This window comes from Pinus tabuliformis, chromosome 9 (genome assembly GCF_031772625.1).
Source record: "Pinus tabuliformis cultivar Carrire ecotype Pingquan chromosome 9, CPIR1, whole genome shotgun sequence".
NCBI classification, from domain to species: Eukaryota; Viridiplantae; Streptophyta; class Pinopsida; order Pinales; family Pinaceae; genus Pinus; species Pinus tabuliformis.
Genome location: NC_142307.1, coordinates 592,290,382 through 592,308,758, shown reverse-complemented (window position 1 = coordinate 592,308,758; position 18,377 = coordinate 592,290,382). Strand labels below are relative to the sequence as shown.

The 18,377-nt window shown below is 36.7% G+C and overlaps 1 long non-coding RNA gene across 1 annotated transcript; it reads left to right on the top strand.

Annotated features, from left to right (window-relative positions):
- The first annotated feature begins 8,394 nt into the window (after positions 1-8,394).
- LOC149149953 (uncharacterized) lies at positions 8,395-10,804 on the top strand. The gene is made up of 3 exons (XR_016263372.1): positions 8,395-8,554; positions 8,692-8,799; positions 10,499-10,804. It is a non-coding gene; the product is annotated as an uncharacterized LOC149149953 (long non-coding RNA).
- The last annotated feature ends 7,573 nt before the right edge of the window (positions 10,805-18,377 follow it).

Sequence of the window (18,377 nt, the reverse complement as noted above, 5' to 3'; positions counted from 1 at the left end):
TCCACCAAATTTGAATTATGTTAATGTGGCTACTCCTATCAATATCTTCTCTCCAAACTCTAGAAATTCTCCTCAAATTCCCAATGATTTCCCAGCACCCCAGCTCAAAATTCCCCGAGATGATGCTGCCCCAAAAGAGTCTCACTCCAATGACTACGCAGTCATGGAGGAGATGATGCAATCTTGTGTATGATAAAGTTAGAGCTTCATGTAGGTTGGTCCTCTTGGTTGTCGCCGCCCTCCACACTCATGAAAATGATCAAAGAACACTCTTGTAGCTTCTTCGATCAATTCCCCAACAACCTAGCTCCACAAACAACCAGTGAATCCTCCCTCTGTGCAATGATGGCTCCCAGACTATGTGCTCTACTCCAGAAATGTGTGGGACTTGTAGTTGATGCCTCTTATAGTATCATTGATGAAGGAAAGCCTTCCTAAGCTAGCAATCGAAGTCCACTGAAGAAAGGTTGAGCTTCTCTCCTTGGGAAGCTCTTGTACAAAACAACACAATATTGGCTCAATTAAACGGCTAAGGCAAATTTGATTTTTAAATAGACAAAAGACCCCTATTGCTCCCTCATTCCTTCCTTTTATAATTGTTGGCCATGCATTCCTTGTGGGTCCCCCCACCAATTCGATTTGCCTCAAGGAATTCAAAATCTTTCTTCCCCAAGTGTGTACTTTATGTGGGCCCCATATGCAATTATCAATTTAATCTTTCATTTTCTCTAATATTGGTGGCCTCCAACTCTCCAAAAATTAAGTGGGGATGCCCTCCACCCACTTTTCCTAAGTTTACATACCAAAATATTTCCCAACACCCAATTTCAAAATAGAAATTCATCTTAGCAAAAGTAATTTAATTGGGGACATTATAGTCCTCCCCAACAAAAATTGTTTGTCCTCAAGCAATGATTGAACAAGCGCCCTCTCGATCAACTAACCCCAACTATCTCTGCGCACAATACCAGGGTCCCAAATGTACCACTCAACCATCCCTGATCTCTGAATCATCCTGCCAGGATCCCAAGCCATTATGATCAGCATGAGGCATCCCTTGCTCCACTTTTTGTCCAACTCAACATAGGCACCAAATGTCTCGTGCATACCGCCACTAAGTACAACATCATGGTAGTATATAAAATCATGATCATCTCCTCATGAAACTTCTCTACCGAATAGTCTCTCTCTTGCACTTCAGAAGTAGACCCTTGAAGACGCAATCCAATCCTTGTGGGATGGAATCCTCACCTCCCTACGCTTCCCTTGATCTCCTCCTACTGATCACCCTGACACATTGGTGAAGTCTGCCACACCACCAACAAGTCACTAAAACCCAATGGAAGATATGGATGACCTTCCCCTATAGAAACCCACTCACCTCCATGGGTAGTTAAATTACTAAGCCTTGCTAGGCCAAAATCCTAAGCTAGTCCAAAAGGGGTGTCACTATGATGTCATTGCGCTACTCTGATCATGACGGTTTTCCCATCACGCGCAAGCTATATCCCCCTCTCCTGGGACCTGATGGAAAAATATCTATGGAGTCCCAATGCATCTGGCCCAAGAATCCCTACGATGTCACGACCTACCCATCCAACACTCATTCTATTTTGTAGCAGCAACAAGGAAAACCAGTCTTTCCATGCGACAAAGGCCTCAATGCTCCCTCACATGTCAAACCAAGTGGGAGTTGGGTCATCTTTTATCCTGCTCCCACTCATCATGAAACAAAGTGTCCAATCAACCAGCCAAATCCCTGGATCCCACAACCATAATGGTTGTGGCATAGTCCTGACAGTTGTTGGCACCAACCCGTACCACATCTCAAGCCCCTATGTGCAATCGATATATGGCCTCCTTACATCACGAACCAATCTGGTGCATACGAACCTGCCCATCGCTGACCATACCACACAGTGGGATCTATCATCCTGCCTCCTAAAATCACTCCCCAACATCGTCTGGAGTTTAAACATCTACTTGTATGTAAGGTCCACAAACTGTTATGGATGCTCCTAAGACACCTAGGAATGTCTCACCCAAAGGGGGTCATGCCTCTCCCTAAGTGTGGGCTCAAGTGCAGTGCAAGTGTTACCTCTACAGAAGATTGGACTAACCCCAAGCCTACATCCACCAACCCGCACCTTGCCCATATGCCATAGCTAGAAAGCCTCTCTCTTGATGCACCGTGCCCCATCCAACTGTCTCAGATGAACCTCCTGGGTTTTGTTGCTCGCAATGAGAGCACCAAGGAACAGTATCAAAGTCCCCGACATCAATGTGCAATGCTGGTGAGTGATAAAGGGAAGCTCACGGTCAACCCTATGATCAACTCGCTCTCCAAATTTGAGCATGCCAAACCCAATGGATTTCCTGATGCCCTCATCAAGATATCTCTCTGGCGAAAAAACCTCAATAAATTGTTGTGCATCATCATGCACTATTGCACACAAATACACACTCGAACACTCCACTACATAGCCCTGAAATTTGTGGCACAACTTCAGGTACCATTGGATATCAACACTCAGTGCCATGCCACCATGTACCATAGGGCATCCCATATGTGCCCATGCATCCGCCACTCTACTAGTACACACACCACAATGTGATCTACACCTCCTCATCTGCCCAGGTACACCTATGTGGCTCAACTCCTCACATGCAATCGGGACTAATGCTACCATGTCGAACCTTAGTAGCTCTAGTGCCCAATACATCAATGAGAAAGCAATGTCTCCATATGATGCCCTATCTAGTGGCCTGACGATGCCACCTCCTCCTACCAACTCCTGCCAGAGTAATCTAACCATCCTACCATCCCATGTCAACCCAACATGCCATGAAAACTCATGAAATATGCCTGCTCCTCTGCTAATGCATCATGTCACTAGTGTTGTGAGGAACTCTGAAAGGGATATGAAAAGGTGTGTGCACCCAACCACCGATTCCATCATGTATCCGCTACCATGACCTACCAACTCCATGATGTGATGGAGAATCCTACATGGATCCCAACAACATTATGGCCCTCGAGCTCCTCTGGTAATCCACAGCCTCCATTGAGCTATGGCCAAGGATGCATCTAACCTCCTAGCAAACTCCACCAGATACTAACTCAATATCTCTTGCCATCCAACCCTAAGGGAAGGATTGAGAGCATAAACTGTCGTACATGGAACTAACCCTCCATCCTACCAAGGATGCACCCTGCGCAACTCATGTTGCCTCATCTCACCATCCTGGTCAACACATAAAATATGTCAAGGTGACTTTGCCTCTCCCTCTCCAATGTGTAGTGGTAACCTGCTAGTGCTACTAGCCTGTGATGTCTGAGTAGGGTTGCCCCATCACTCCAATGTGCACTCCAATTGAACCATTAGGGAACCCAACCATTCTGGACACTGACTCAGCACAAACTGCTCTCATTCCCTCCAATTCCTCGTTCTGTTGTAGAAGGACCTCTCGCACTGTCATGGCCTTCTTTCTCAACACTAGAAGGCTAGCCCGAAACTGATGAAACTATGGAGGGCAGCTATCCTCTATAAAATCGTTCACTGCTCTACACCCCTTTGTCTCTTCTGGTACCTCCTCAATGACAAGTATGCCTCCAGGCGCCTCATCAACTTGTTGTGGGAAACCATCGTCTAAAAATAGGGTCATAGCACTGGGTACCTCATCAACTATTGGCATCTCATCAATAGATGTCCCTCCAAGTGTATGCTCTACTCCCTCAACCAAGGTGTCAGTTGGAGCTACCAAAGAGGCCTCTAACGATGGTGACTCTGCCCACGCTGGGTATATTGATGTGCCCCTCACCATCCTGCATGTCCTCCTGCTCAACCTCCTCATCGAGCTTATGACATCTAAAGCCCTGTCTCCACTAGTAGAAATGCCTCCTAGTCTCATCCTCTAGCTTTCCTTGTCATATCCACTCCCTATGAGAGGGTTTGGTATCCTTTTGGTCAAATCTCTCCACGAGCCTCTGTGTGAACTCTTTGTAGGATGTGATACGTACATGACCCAAAGGGATCAGCCCTCGGTACCACCATTCCATAGCATCTCCATCCAAGTGCAAAGTGGCATGTCTAATAGCATCGGTCTCCCTCATTGGGTTTAGTTTGAAATATGCGTCCAATTCTTGTACCCATTTTCTGACAAAACTCCTAGCTGAACCATCAAAGTGGGTGAGGGTCATTTCTCCCTCAATGATACTCACTCTCCCTTGAGTCATGGGTTTGTCTATAGTTCACCCATCACAGTGCATACATGCCCAAATCTTCATGATCTTGCTCGATATTGCACAACTGGCGAAGATCATGATATGATACCATTGTAATAATAATAATGGAAATTTATAGAGATAACAAAGACAAGCAACAATTTCAACACAAAAATTTACTCAACAAACACACATGTAAACAGGAAATTCTGCCGGGAACACCAAATTGGCCAATTTTTATTAATTATAATTGTTGGAGTACAATAGAAGATGTAAGGAGTGCACCTGGGCTTGCACAAGGCAAGCTACAAGCCTCAGGTGGATGATACAAAAGTGCCCAGTTGTTATAATCTTTGTTGCACCCAGAATGTTGCGATGTGCCCTCAAAACTACTTTGTTGGCTAACTTCAAGCTCTAATTTAGCCACTCTAGAGTGCCCATAAAATTTTATAAAATTAGGAGAGTGCTCCTTGCCCAGAAACCCAGAAAACCCCAGAAAGGGTTTCCCTTAGTTCCAACTTTTGAAATTTGACCCTTCATAGCTTGGCCCTCCACCAAATTTGGATTCTATTACTGTGGCAACTCCTATCAATATCTTCTCTCCAAACTCTAAAAATCCTCCTCAAATTTCCCTCCCAATGATTTCCCAACAACCCAGCTCCAAACTCCCCCAGATGATGCTGCCGCAAAAGAGTCTCACTCCAATGACTGCTTAGTCATGGAGGAGATGATGCAATCATGTGTATGATAAAGTGAGAGCTACTTGTAGGTTGGTCCTCTTGGTTGTCACTGCCCTCCACACTCATGAAAATTATAAAGAACACTCTTGTAGCTTCTTCGATCAATTCCCCAACAACCCATCTCCACAAACAACCAGTGAGTCCTCCCTATGTGCAATGGTGGCTCCTAGAATACGTGGTCTACTGCAGAAATGCGTGGGACCTGTAGTTGATACCTCTTACAGTTTCAGTGATGAAGGAAAGCCTTCCTACAGTGGCACTCGAAGTCGACCAAAGAAAGGTTGAGCTTCTCTCCTTAGGAAGCTCTTGTGCTAAATGGCACAATATTGGCTCAGATGAACAACGAAGGCAAATTCGATTTTCAAATAGACAAAAGACCCCTATTTCTCCCTCATTCCTTCCTTTTATAATTGTTGGCCATGCATTCCTTGTGGGTCCCTCCACCAATTCGATTTGCCTCAAGGAATTCAAATTCTTTCTTCCCCAAGTGTGTACTTTATGTGGGCCCCATATTCCATTATCAATTTAATCTTTCATTTTCTCTAATGTTGGTGGCCTCCATCTCTCCAAAAATTAAGCGGGGACTCCCTCCACCCACTTTTCCTAAGTTTACATGCCAAAATTTTTCCCAACACCCAAATGCAAAATAGAAATTCATTTTAGCAAAAGTAATTTAACTGGGGACATTACAATGCACCTCCCATCCCACATATCCCAAGCCCCTAGACTACTCTAGAAACCCTCTAGTCGATGTTGCTCTAGAACCACCTAGACCTCCAATGCTTCCTTGGCTGAAAACAAGGATTTCAATAGACCCGCCACAGAACTCAGAAGACGACCCCAGAAATATTCCTAAAGATGATCCCAAAGGGAAGCAAAAATCCTCATTCATATTCGACTCCCCTGAGACAAAAGTGAGAGATATGCCATCGATACCAATTGAACAACCTTGATGAAAACATGGAGAGCTTACAACCCAATCAAAAATATCATAACCAATTAGTTGGGAAACGCTTGTACAGAAACTCAAAACCCCTGTAGCCTATAGTGGATCCACTACATTTAGCTTCACTGTCATCTCTTGAATCGGGAGGTCAAAAGAAACAATAGAAGACCCTTCCCCCATTGGGCCGAATTCTCTATGGAGGCTTGAAAATTTCTAAAACTGAGAAACAAGGAAAAAAAACTGAACCCTGAGAGATCTCACCTTGAGAAAAATATTAAGCTTCAGAGATTTGAAGAGGCAATGATGAAATTGCATTTGCATTTATCAGCTGCTTAAGACTTCCTTGTGGTCCAGAAAAAATTGATGATGTCAAAAAACTCAACAACATGGACCAAATGGAGGCACCAACATCTTCCTCGGGCTCATAATCCATAAGAATATTCTCGTATCCCTCCATGCTACCAGTATTCCTCCCAAAAAGTTGTCGAAAAAAACAATTACAACCCAAGAATACAAGCTAACCCAACACAGTAACAGGTTAAACTATTATCAATTACTAGGACGCAAGGTGTAAACAACAAAAAAATGGAACAACCTCTCACTTAGTAGAAAAAACATGTCATAATCAAGTCAACGCCGGCTAAAAGAAAAACTCGATCCTTCTTCCTACCACCATGTAAATGTGAACCAACTAAGAAATTCTAGAGATCCAAGCACCTGACTGCTCTTGGCCCAAGCAAGGCCACATCCATGTTCAAACTTCAAACCTTAATCATGACTAGGGTTCCTTCGAGTCGCCTTCCCCTAGTCAAGCCATCCTTTCTTCCATAGACATTGAAGAGTTTTCCTAATTATATTATTAATTATTGTTTAAGGTTAGGATTATTTTGATCATTTTATGGTTGAATTTGTATTAGCTATATAATAATAAAAAATAATTATTAAAAAAAAAATTTATATATTTATGATATATTAAAATTTTATTTTTTCAATTGAGTTTAGCTTGAATAGTTGTGTGGAATTGTTGTGATCCTCTACATTTAGATTTAAGTCTCATAGTTTGACATGTCGCAGCTGTAAATGGAGTAACTATGTTGTCAATTTCTCTTAAAAATTCAATTATTAAACATATAATTAAAAATAATAATATTTTTATATATATATTTCAATAAATTAAAATCCATTTAAATACATAAATTAAAATAATAATTCATCTATGTAAATTACATTCCAAAAAATTATATTTAAATATAATTAATAAACATATGAAAATTAAATATTTACCATAAACATATATATATATATATATTTGAAACTTCATAAAAACATGTGAATATATATAGGATTTAATAAAATTAAAATAAAATTATTTTTAAATAACGAATTATAGTCATAGTTATTTTATTTTTAAATTTCAATTTTATAATTAATATATATATATATATATATATATATATCACATTAAAAAATTAAATTATAAAAAAGGTTAGAAAAGTAACTTATATATATGTAATTATAGGAATATTACCAATAAAATTGAAAATAAAAATATTTTTGGGATAGATTTATCTTAACTGTAGATCTAGCAAGGAATAAGAGGAATCAAATCTATGAATGTGTAAACATTTCCTCAAGTCTTGCATTCAGAAAGATCTTTGAGAAATATGATCTCTCGACACTTAGTAGATCCAAAATTAACTTGGATTTATTTTGGTTTTAAATATATAACTCATACTTGCTTGCAGGAGTTTGGTCTCGTGGTCAGCGAACGGTCTGCTAAGTCGTTCATGCCGCTGTGCAGGTCACAGGTCCCTTTTACCCTAAGGGGCTGTTCTATCACTGGTCCCTCTTACCCTAAGGGGCCGTTCCTTGCGGGCTTAGCGGTTCCTTCTCGCTGTTATAGTGGCAGCGGGTGGAATTCGACCTCGTATAACGCAAATCTTAGCAATGTAATATATTATGAGATAATTTTTTTAATGTCTATTATAAATTAATATTTATATATATTTACCGGTCATTTAATTTATATAACTACCCACTTAATTGTTTTTTCTCTGTTTCATTTGAAATTAAAACCCAACCTCCTCATCTATCCCATGAAATTATATGATAGAGAACCCAACAATGAAGAAGACAAATAACTTTCCATCTTAAAAAATGAACAACGACCAGACTTGCTCATGGGCTTGCTGGGCACACGTCTTGTCCCAGTCAACATATGAATAAATTTTCCACCACAGCACAACGCGGATACATCGTCAGCGTTATTTTGACGCCAACAATATCAATAAATTATTCACTACAGCTGCGTGGACGCGGATTTAGATAGAACTTAGTGGCGTTTCTTTGACGCTGAGCACAGTGGTTGGAACATTATAATAACGCCACCGTGGCAGCACAGCAGCGCTTACATCACGACCCTAGTCATCAGCTAGAGCCTTGCTGGCATACCCAGATGGCTATTAAAGCCTCCGTGTAATGAATGAATGAATGCATTGTTTCCTTGTTTAAACTCGGCTAAATTCTGTTGTTCCGGACTGGGTTAAATTTTGGCAGTTGTCAAGAAAATTTGAGGATTGCAGACTGTCTGTTTGTTTAGTGCGTCTGCAACAAAAAGTATGGCCGTGTTTGGGTCCAGCAATTGTAAGTACCCTTTAATTCATTCAATTTGTATATTTCTTCCTCGATTCCATTCAGTTAACCAGCAGAATTATAAGCGCCGTTAGTTTCCAGTTTTGGTGAATTTGTGGGTTTGTTATTTGACATTTGAATTTGATCAGCAATTGGGAAATGGAGTTCAAGTTCGTTTGGAGGTACAGGGAGTTCCTTTGGAGGCTCTGTGTTTGGCAACACAACAGCTCCGGCTTTTGCTTCATCTTCAATTTCTGGTAGGCGTTCCTGTTTTCCACAGGCTCATTAAAATTATTGATATTTTGCAATCTCAAGAGAATATTTTCAGTTCAGCATATAAAATCTAAGGCAGAAAGCAAATTTGATATAGTTAACAAATATAGGGTTCCAATTTTTTTTTTAATTTTTTAGTGTTTAGGTTTTTTTTTTTTTTTTTTAAAACAAGATTTCAATCAGGGTTTTGAACCTTAGATTTTTTAGTTTTTACCGATTTTACAGATTGGGTATAATTAACAAATATCAAATATGAGAAATTTGGTATAATTAACAAATATGAAATATGCCGTTGCAATTTTTTTTAAATCCTTAAAAGTTTAGAATTTATTCTCCTCTTTGTAAACAGAATCACAACCATTGAATCACAACCATTGAATCTGAACTTTGTATCTCTCAATTTTCACAAATTTCATATTATTTCGATAATTAAACTACAGTGGTAATTTTTATTTCAATTCAGTTTTTTTAAAGCGTCAATGGGCTTCTTAAGTATTTGATGGGAATTCTGGTGTAAATAGTGGGTGAATCTTCTTACTAAAAAAATAAGTGGGTGAATCTTACGTACGTTTTACTTAGGAAACTAATTGAACTGTAATGTCTGGAAATCAATATCTAGAAAACAATTTCCATTTTATAATCTGCCTTTCTGTAAAGTTTAATTTGAGATGGCATTATAGAAAATTCCTTAAGGGTAGCCTGTCAGAGTGCCCTGTTTGAATCTGTGCGGCCAGTTAAACCAGCACTATTTAAATAATCCAGATCTTTTATACCTTGTTGATTATGAATAATGTACTGCCTTGTGTAGCAATTTTTTTAAATTATGTTAAAAGAATAAAATCATCTGACATGGAATGAAATCTAACAATTTCAAAACTCGTTTGTAAGACTGAAGCATAAGATTGTAGATTTTAGAATATTTTGGAAAAGTGATAAGTTATTTGATATTGAGTGAAATTTAATAGTGTCAGAGAGTAACTTTTTATTATAGATTTTTTAATATTTAAAAAATTTGATGTATATGAATAAAGTCATTAATTTCGCTCATTTTTGTCAAAATTTTAGAATATATTTTTTAATATTTAAAAAAATTGATGTATATGAATAAAGTCATTAATTTCACTTATTTTTATCAAAATTTTAAAATATTCTAAAATTTACTATTAATATAATTGTAAAAATAACTCTTTATAACTAAATTGTCCACAAAATATTCTCTTTAAACTTAAACTTTATCTTTCAAAATAATTCCATATAAGTTAAAGCCTTTCAAATACATAAATTAAATTTATACACACAAACCCTGAACTTGCCTAAATTAAATTTATACACAAACCCTGAACTTATTTGATTACAGATTTCAGAAATATTTCAAAATTTAAACTTTATCTTTCAAAATAATTCCATATAAATTAAAGCCTTTCAAATACATAAATTAAATTTATGCACATAAACCCTGAACTTGCCTAAATTGAATTTATACACACAAACCCTGAACTTATTTGATTACAGATTTCAGAAATATTTCAAAATCCAACTAAAATGAACGAAATCAAACACAAATATATACATGAACAGGTTTATGTTTGGATATCCCTGATGCTATATAGATCACACGAAATGAAAGTTATAACATTGAGCATGTTTGAAAGTTATTTGTAACATGGATTTTTCTTTTGACAGGCAGGAACATCCTTCCCTCTGAGTTCCTTCTTCAGTTTTTCTCAGAGATGTCAGAGTTTTCCTCGAGATAGTGGTTTGCCCCATCCGTGTTAAATCCTCCCTTGAATGTCTCGGGATCCTCATGGTCATCATCAGGCTCAACATTGCAATCAGAATCAGATGTGTCATCGACATCTCCCATTTTCACCGTAGCCTCAGCTGTTCATGAATTTGTTTATTTGTTTAGAATCGAGCATAAATATAAATTGACTTTCAAGTTTGTAAGTTAACCAAAAAAAATTATTATTATGAAGAAAATAATTGTGAGATTAAGAGCTTTTAACTGTTTCATACTAATTGTGAGATTCTTGATAATAATGGTGAAACTCTCATTAATGAGATTAGGACTTTTTAACTGCATAGTAATAGTAAGATTCCGAGTAATGAGATTAGGGATTCATAAGTGAAATTCGAGATTATAATTTACAAATGCCAACTCATTAATGCATTTATGTACAGGGATGAATTCAATTTAATATTTAAAATAACATAATGTTTAAAAATATATTTTTAAATTTCATTTTTATTGTGAAAATTTTGTCATATTTAATATGTTATATTATAATTTATAATTTATTATAAAATTAATAAATTAGAATTTAAAATATCATATTTATAATAGAAAACAATTTATTTATATAATATAGGTAAACAATGTTTTTGTTAAAAAAAATTTATATTTGATATATTATATTATATTTTTTTTGCTAAGTTATGTGACTTTTGAGTTAAATGGCACGGTTAACCTGTGGCTTGAGTAGCTACAATCCCAGAGGCATCTAAGTGGCCATAATCAAGAGGGGATGATACCTAACTTTGGCCACACCAACCCTTAGCATGGTTCATTTTTCCTACTTAGAACTGGTGACCTTCACATCACAAAGTGTCTTAATACAACACTCTATCGCTACTTCCAATTATATTATTATTTATTATTTATTAATATAGAATTAATAAATTAGAATCTAAAATATATTATTTGTTGTTTTGACCTTATTTATGATGGAAAATAAATCATTTATTTTGACCATATTTATGATAGAAAACAATTTATTTACCTATAAAATAGTAATAAAGTGTTCAAATTATTCTTTAAAAGTCGTTAAAAAATACAATCTTTGCCATTGCATCTACATGAAAGCTTTGCTCATAATGTAGCATTTGGTTTAGATAATTTTGAATGAATATATAAAGGATTATGGAGTTGAATAGTTTATCTATGGTTAATGAATTTTCAAAGAGACATGTATTTGGCTGCATTGCCTCCATGGGTGGGTTTTAATAGCTTCTTTAGTGTTTTTCATGGCCTCATATATGTAAATCCAATGTGGTTTCTCCTATCCACCACTTGTGACATTATTGGGAATTGCTCAAAAATACAATCACTTCTTAAACATTTCTTCAAAATATTCATTTTATATAAGATTTGCACACTAAATGAAATCCACGGTCTTTACATATTTTGTTATGACGCACCTCATAAAAAGATACAAAAGATAGATCAACGACTTCAAAATCAGCTTCTTCGAGGGGGCAACCTCCTTTACATTATACAAATGAACAATTCTAGGATGATACAAATGACTAAACCTCCTTTCTATATATCAGAGTGTAAGGGGTCACAATATAATCAAAGGTCGACATAACAATAATAATATAATAGCACAACAATAACAATAGTGGGATTCTATGGGGAACACTAATAACAATATGGGGACAATAGGGGCAGAATAATAACAATAAGGGCTACAATGACAATAGTAATGGGGAAATCACTAGTATTATAGGGACTTAACATGCCCCTCTCTTTCAAAAAGTGTTGTCCTCAATGCTTGTGTAGTTCTGGATGCTTTTGTATAAAATTCTTATCCTCCCATGTGGAATCTTCAGCTGGTAAGTTCTTCTTCCACTTGATGAGATACTCTGAAATTGATCGATTTCGTAGCTGTCAAGTTTTTGTTTCTGTGACTGCTTTAGGTTCCAATATGATTTTTCCTTCCTCGTCAAGTTCTAGAAATATTGTTTGAATTGGGAGCTTGTCACCTATAACCTTCTTTAAACATGAAAAATAGAAAATTGGGTGCACTCGGGAAGCTGCAGGAAGCTCCAATTTGTGTGCCATAGTACCAATCTTTTGCAACACCTTGTATGGACCATAGTACTTTAGAGATAATTTATTATCCTTTTTAGCTTGCTTGAGGGACACTTGTTTATATGGTTGTAGCCATAGGAATACCCGGTCAACTACATCAAAACTTCTTTCACTACGATGTTGATTTGCATGTTGTTTCATTCTATTCTGTGCCAAAGTGAGGTTATCCTTTAAGGGTTGGAGAACTTGTTATTGATGCTCGATGTGATCTTCCACTACTTGAACCTTAGAATTTTCTCTTAAATATGATGTGATGGATGATGGATGATATCCATAAAGTTCCATAAATGGGGTCATTTTTGTTGCAGTATGAAAGGAAGTGTTATACCACCATTCAGCTAGAGGCAACCATTTGAACCATTGTCTATGTTTATCAAAGACAAAGCAATGAAGATATCCTTCCAAACATTTGTTTACTACCTCAATTTGCTTGTTAGATTGAGGATGATAAGATGAGCTATGAGTTAACTCAGTACCAAGACAAGAAAATAATTCTATCCAAAAAATTCCAGTGAAAATGGGATCTTTATCGCTTACAATAATCTTTGGGTTTCCATGTAGCTTTTGAATCGTTTCCATAAATGCAGTAGAAACTGTACTAGCTTTAAATGGATGAGATAATGCACAAAAGTGTGCATACTTGGTAAGTCCGTCAACTACCACCATGATGACACTCTTTCCTTTAGACTTGGGTAAACCTGTGATAAAATCCATTGAAACATCCTCTCAATGTTGGCTTGGAATGGATGAAGGTTGTAATAGGCATGGGGTCTTAACTGTTGCAAATTTATTTTGTTGGCAAATCAAACATTCTGCCACAAAATTTTGAATATCCGATTTAAGGCCATCCCAAAAAAATCCTTCTTAACCTTGTGGTAAGTTTTTAAAAATCATGAGTGCCCTCCTAAGGGAGAAGTGTGCAATTCCATAAGAATCTTTTATTTGAGTTGGGAATTCTTACATAGGTATAAGAGATCTTTGTGCCATAATGAATCGTTTTTCCAACTAAATGTAACAGGTGTACTAGGATCGTGTTGTAATTTTTGAATGAGTGCCCACACTTCTTTGTCATTCTTCCATTCATCCCTTGCTCTATTTATCCAATCTGGTTAGATAATAGAAATGGCGCAAAGCAATGCTTCCACATCCTCATCCCTTCATGACAGTGTATCTGTTACAACATTTCGCTTCCCTTTTTTGTAGATGATTTCAAAGTCTGATAACCAAACATCTTTGTGACCCATTTTTGTTGCTCTTTTGAAGATAATCTTTGTTCTAAAAATTATTTAAGACTATCATGATCCGTTTTTACCTTGAAGTGTTTTCCCATTAGGTAGGGTCGCCATTTATTAAGTGCATGTAGTATTGCCAACATTTCCTTATCATAAATAGCTTTGTGTAAATACTTTCCTATGATTGGATGACTTTCGAAACAAATGGGACTTTCTTTTTGCATTAAAACAGTGCCAATTCCATTTCTTGATGCATCACATTCCACAATAAAGGTTTTTGTGAAGTCTGGCGTAGCTAAGACCGATGCTTGGCACATTGCCTCTTTAAGATGTTCAAAGGCCTTTGTTGCTTCTAGAGTCCATCAAAATGCATCTCTCTTCAATAATGTTTTTAGAGGTGTTGCTACTCTCCCATAATTCTTAACAAACTTGTGATAATACCCAGTGAATCCGAGAAATCCTTGGAGATGCTTTATGGATGTGGGGATTTTCCATTCCTTAATGGCTTTAATTTTGCTAGGGTATACCTTAACACCTTCATGAGATACAATATGACCTAGATATTCCACCTCTTATACTCCAAAGAAACATTTGTAGCTTTTTGCATATAATTGTTTCTCCTCCAATAGTTTGAGAACCCTATCAACATGTTGAACATGATCCTTCATGGACTTGTTGTAGATTAGTATGTCATCAAAAAATACTAAGACCAATTTTCTAAGGAAGGGTTTTAAAATAGAATTCATCAAACCTTGAAATGTAGAAGGTGCATTGATAAGGCCAAAAGGCATGACCAAAAATTCATAATGACCCTCATGAGTTCTAAATGTTGCTTTCGGAATATCTTCAATCTTAATTCTAATTTGACGATATCCTAAACGAAGATCCAACTTGGTGAAGTAAATTGGTCCATGTAATTCATCCAATAATTCATCAATGACAGGAATGGGAAATTTATCTTTAATAGTGAGCTTGTTGATCTCCCTATAATAAAGACACATGCACCATGATCCATCCTTTTTTTGCACCAATACTACTGCAGCAGAGAAAGAACTTTGACTAGGTTGAATTATACCAGCCTCTAGCATTTCTGCAACCATACGTTCAATTTCACTCCTTTGGGCATAGGGATAGTTGTAAGGCCTGATGTTTGGAGTAACACTTACTAGAATCAAATGAATAGCATGATCATGATCAAGAATAGGTGGGAGGCCTTTGGGAGTCTCAAATGCCTTGGAATGATTGTCCAAGGCTTTTTGGAGATCTGGAGAAATAGATGATTTCGATGTGGGAACCTCTAGAAAACATAATTGTGCAATTATGCCTCATTGTTTTTTCTTGAGAAGCTTTGTCATTCCATTAGAGATGATTATCTTTCTTGGTTTCCCTGCAATACCCCTTAATTCAACTTCCTTTCCTTCTGAACAAAATTTCATGAAAAGTTCTTGAAAATGAAAATCTATTGTACCCAAGGATTGTAGCCATTGGACTCTTAGTACAACATCAACACCACCCATTGGAATGGAAATCTTTGTGTTATTCAATACATATTCTCCCATGGATAGCTTGATATTATGGCACTTTCTAGAGCAATTTATGGTTCCTCCACTTGCAACCATCACTTGACACTCTCGTGTTGGATATAGGAAGCAATTCAATTCCTTGGTTATCTTACAATGAATAAAATTATGGGTACTTCCCGAATCAATCAACACTGTTACATTTTTCTTCTTGATAAGTCCTTCTATCTTGATAGTTTGAGGAGTGGTAATTCCAGCCAATGCATTACAAGATATGGTCAGATTCATTTCTTCTTTCTCTAGGGTTTGTTCCTAGTTTATATCCTCTTCTTTTGATGTTTCTTGTTCCTTTTCATCCTCCTCTTCACAATCTATGTAAAATAATTTATTCTCAGCACACTTATGATCTTTAGCGTATTTTCTATCACAACTGTAACAAAGCCCTTTTTCTCTTTTTTCTTCCAATTGTTGTGGTTTCAACCTTGTAGGTTGTGGAAGGATAGGGGCAACAACACTTCCATATTTACAGTTTCGGAAGGATAGGGGAAACAACACTTCCATCTTTACAGTTGTGAGTGGTAGGCTTCTTGGTTGCCATAATTTTTCTTTCCATTTTTCTTGCCAACCTGAATGCCTTCTCCAATGAATTAGGTTCCTAAAAGTGAACCTCATGTTGGATGTTATCCTTTAAAGTACCTATGAACACATCAATCCTATGCTCCTCTAGAATATCTTTTACTCTTATATTCAATTTTTGGAAGTCCTCAATGTGCTCCATCATTGAACCCTTTTGTTTGAGATTTATCAATTGGCTAAAAAAGGTGTTGCTTTTTGTATCCTCATAATGTGCTATCACTTCTTCTGTAAAAATTTCCCAAGTGACAATTTGTTTACGAGAGAAAAGTCATCGATACCATACAAACTGATTTGGTTCCAAATATAAAGTTGCAATGCATACTTTTTGTGTGTTTTACACATTCTGGAGATTGAAATATTGCTCCATCTGTAGTATCCATGTTACGGGATCCTTGCCATCAAACTTTCTCATATCGATCTTTGGAAGTTGGTGGGTCTTCAATCCAACATTACAGTCTATGAAATCATTATTAACATTTCTTTTGTTCTCATCATGAGTTTCTTTTACTACCCTTTCACCATTAGTAGACATTTCTTGTAGCAAATTTGTCAAATTTGTCTTCAAATCTTCCATTTTGTCTTCCATCTTAGCTTCCACGTCTTTCTTTAAACCATGCATCTTAGCTTCCACGACATTCATCTTAACTTCCATGGATTTCTTTAACCCATCCATCTTATCTTCCATGTCATCCATCTTAGCTTCCATGCCTTTCTTTAAACCATCCATCTTAGCTTCTGTTACCTTTTGTGAGAGTGAATTTTGTTGCACTTGGTCTCATAATTTTGATATATCATGTTGCATTTCTTCCTCTTCTTCGTGAGTCATGCTAGAGATTTCAGATTGCTTACTGGGCGTTTCTATTTTCTTCTTCGAGACACCAATTAATGTTAATTATGCTTCATTGTGCCCTTTGAATTCCTTCAAACAAATTTTTCAAACCAAACTTATCCAAAAATTTAAAAAAAAAAACTACACACTTTTTTCACTTTATAGGAGCTCGATATTGAATCTGATGTACCTCTGAAATTTCAGATCCCCGAGGCTTGAAATTGTGAATTGTGGTAGCCCTCTAAGTCCTCTTTCCATCGCCACCAGTCTTATCAAAATTGGATTCTCCAAGAAATATTTATGCCCCTCTCCCAAGATGACTTGATTATACACTTTTTCAGTGGAGTGAACTTATGCGAAGTGCCACATGTCACTATTGCAACCTTCGGACCTGAAAACTATGCACATAAAACTATAGTCTGTCCTCTTTCTATGACTTCTTACAAAATTTCAATCTGATACTCAGAAAGAAAGTTATGACGATTTTACCAAGGTCACCTATTCGGGATGTAAATCAGGAGCCTACAAAAACCGTAACTTCCTTAGATCATATCTCCGAAAATATAGCGAGACAAGCTCTAGAATTCAGACATGAGGATCATCGAAATTTTGACTCAAATGGGTTTTTTAGCTTTTGAAATGTCACAGCAAAAAGTTACAGCGAAACTCCATGATGGTTTGTTTGGAGCACCGAAACCCTAGAATACAAAGCCCTGATATCGAATGTTATGAACCAGCTCATAAAAATTTAGAAAATATAAATCAACGATTTCAAAATTAGCCTCTTCGATGGGAAAACCTCATTTACATCACACAAATGAAAAATTCTTGGATGATACAAATGACTAAACCTCATTTCTATATATAGGAGTCTAAGGGGTTGCAATATAATCAAAGTCGACATAACAATAATAATATAAGGGCACAACAATAATAATAGTGGGCTTCTATGGGGCACACTAATAATAGTACGGAGACAATAGGGGCACAATAATAACAATAAGGGCTACAATGACAATAGTACTGGGGGAATCACTAGTATTATAGGGACCTAACATATTTAGACTCATCCACCCATGGGTCACAAGCATCCTCTTAAAAGATATTTTGTGAAATTAACAACACACTTCAAAACAATGAAGTTGGATGGTTTTTGCATATTTGGACTCTATCCACTCATGGGTCACAAACATCCTCTTAAAAGCTAGTTTATGAAATTAAAGGCACACTTCAAAACAATGAATTTGGTGATAAATCAATTGGTAGCAAGGCAAATAAGCTACTTGCCTTCAATGTTAGTCCTCAACATGCTAAGTAACATGTGATGATTTATAAATATATTTCATAAAGGAATTCTCCACAATTGTTTGGATTAAAAAAAGTTTGTCAATATCCTCTAACAAGTGGTCAACATAATAGGAAACATACGATGTCTAGAATATGGTGGGTATCTATCCATCAACAAATCTTC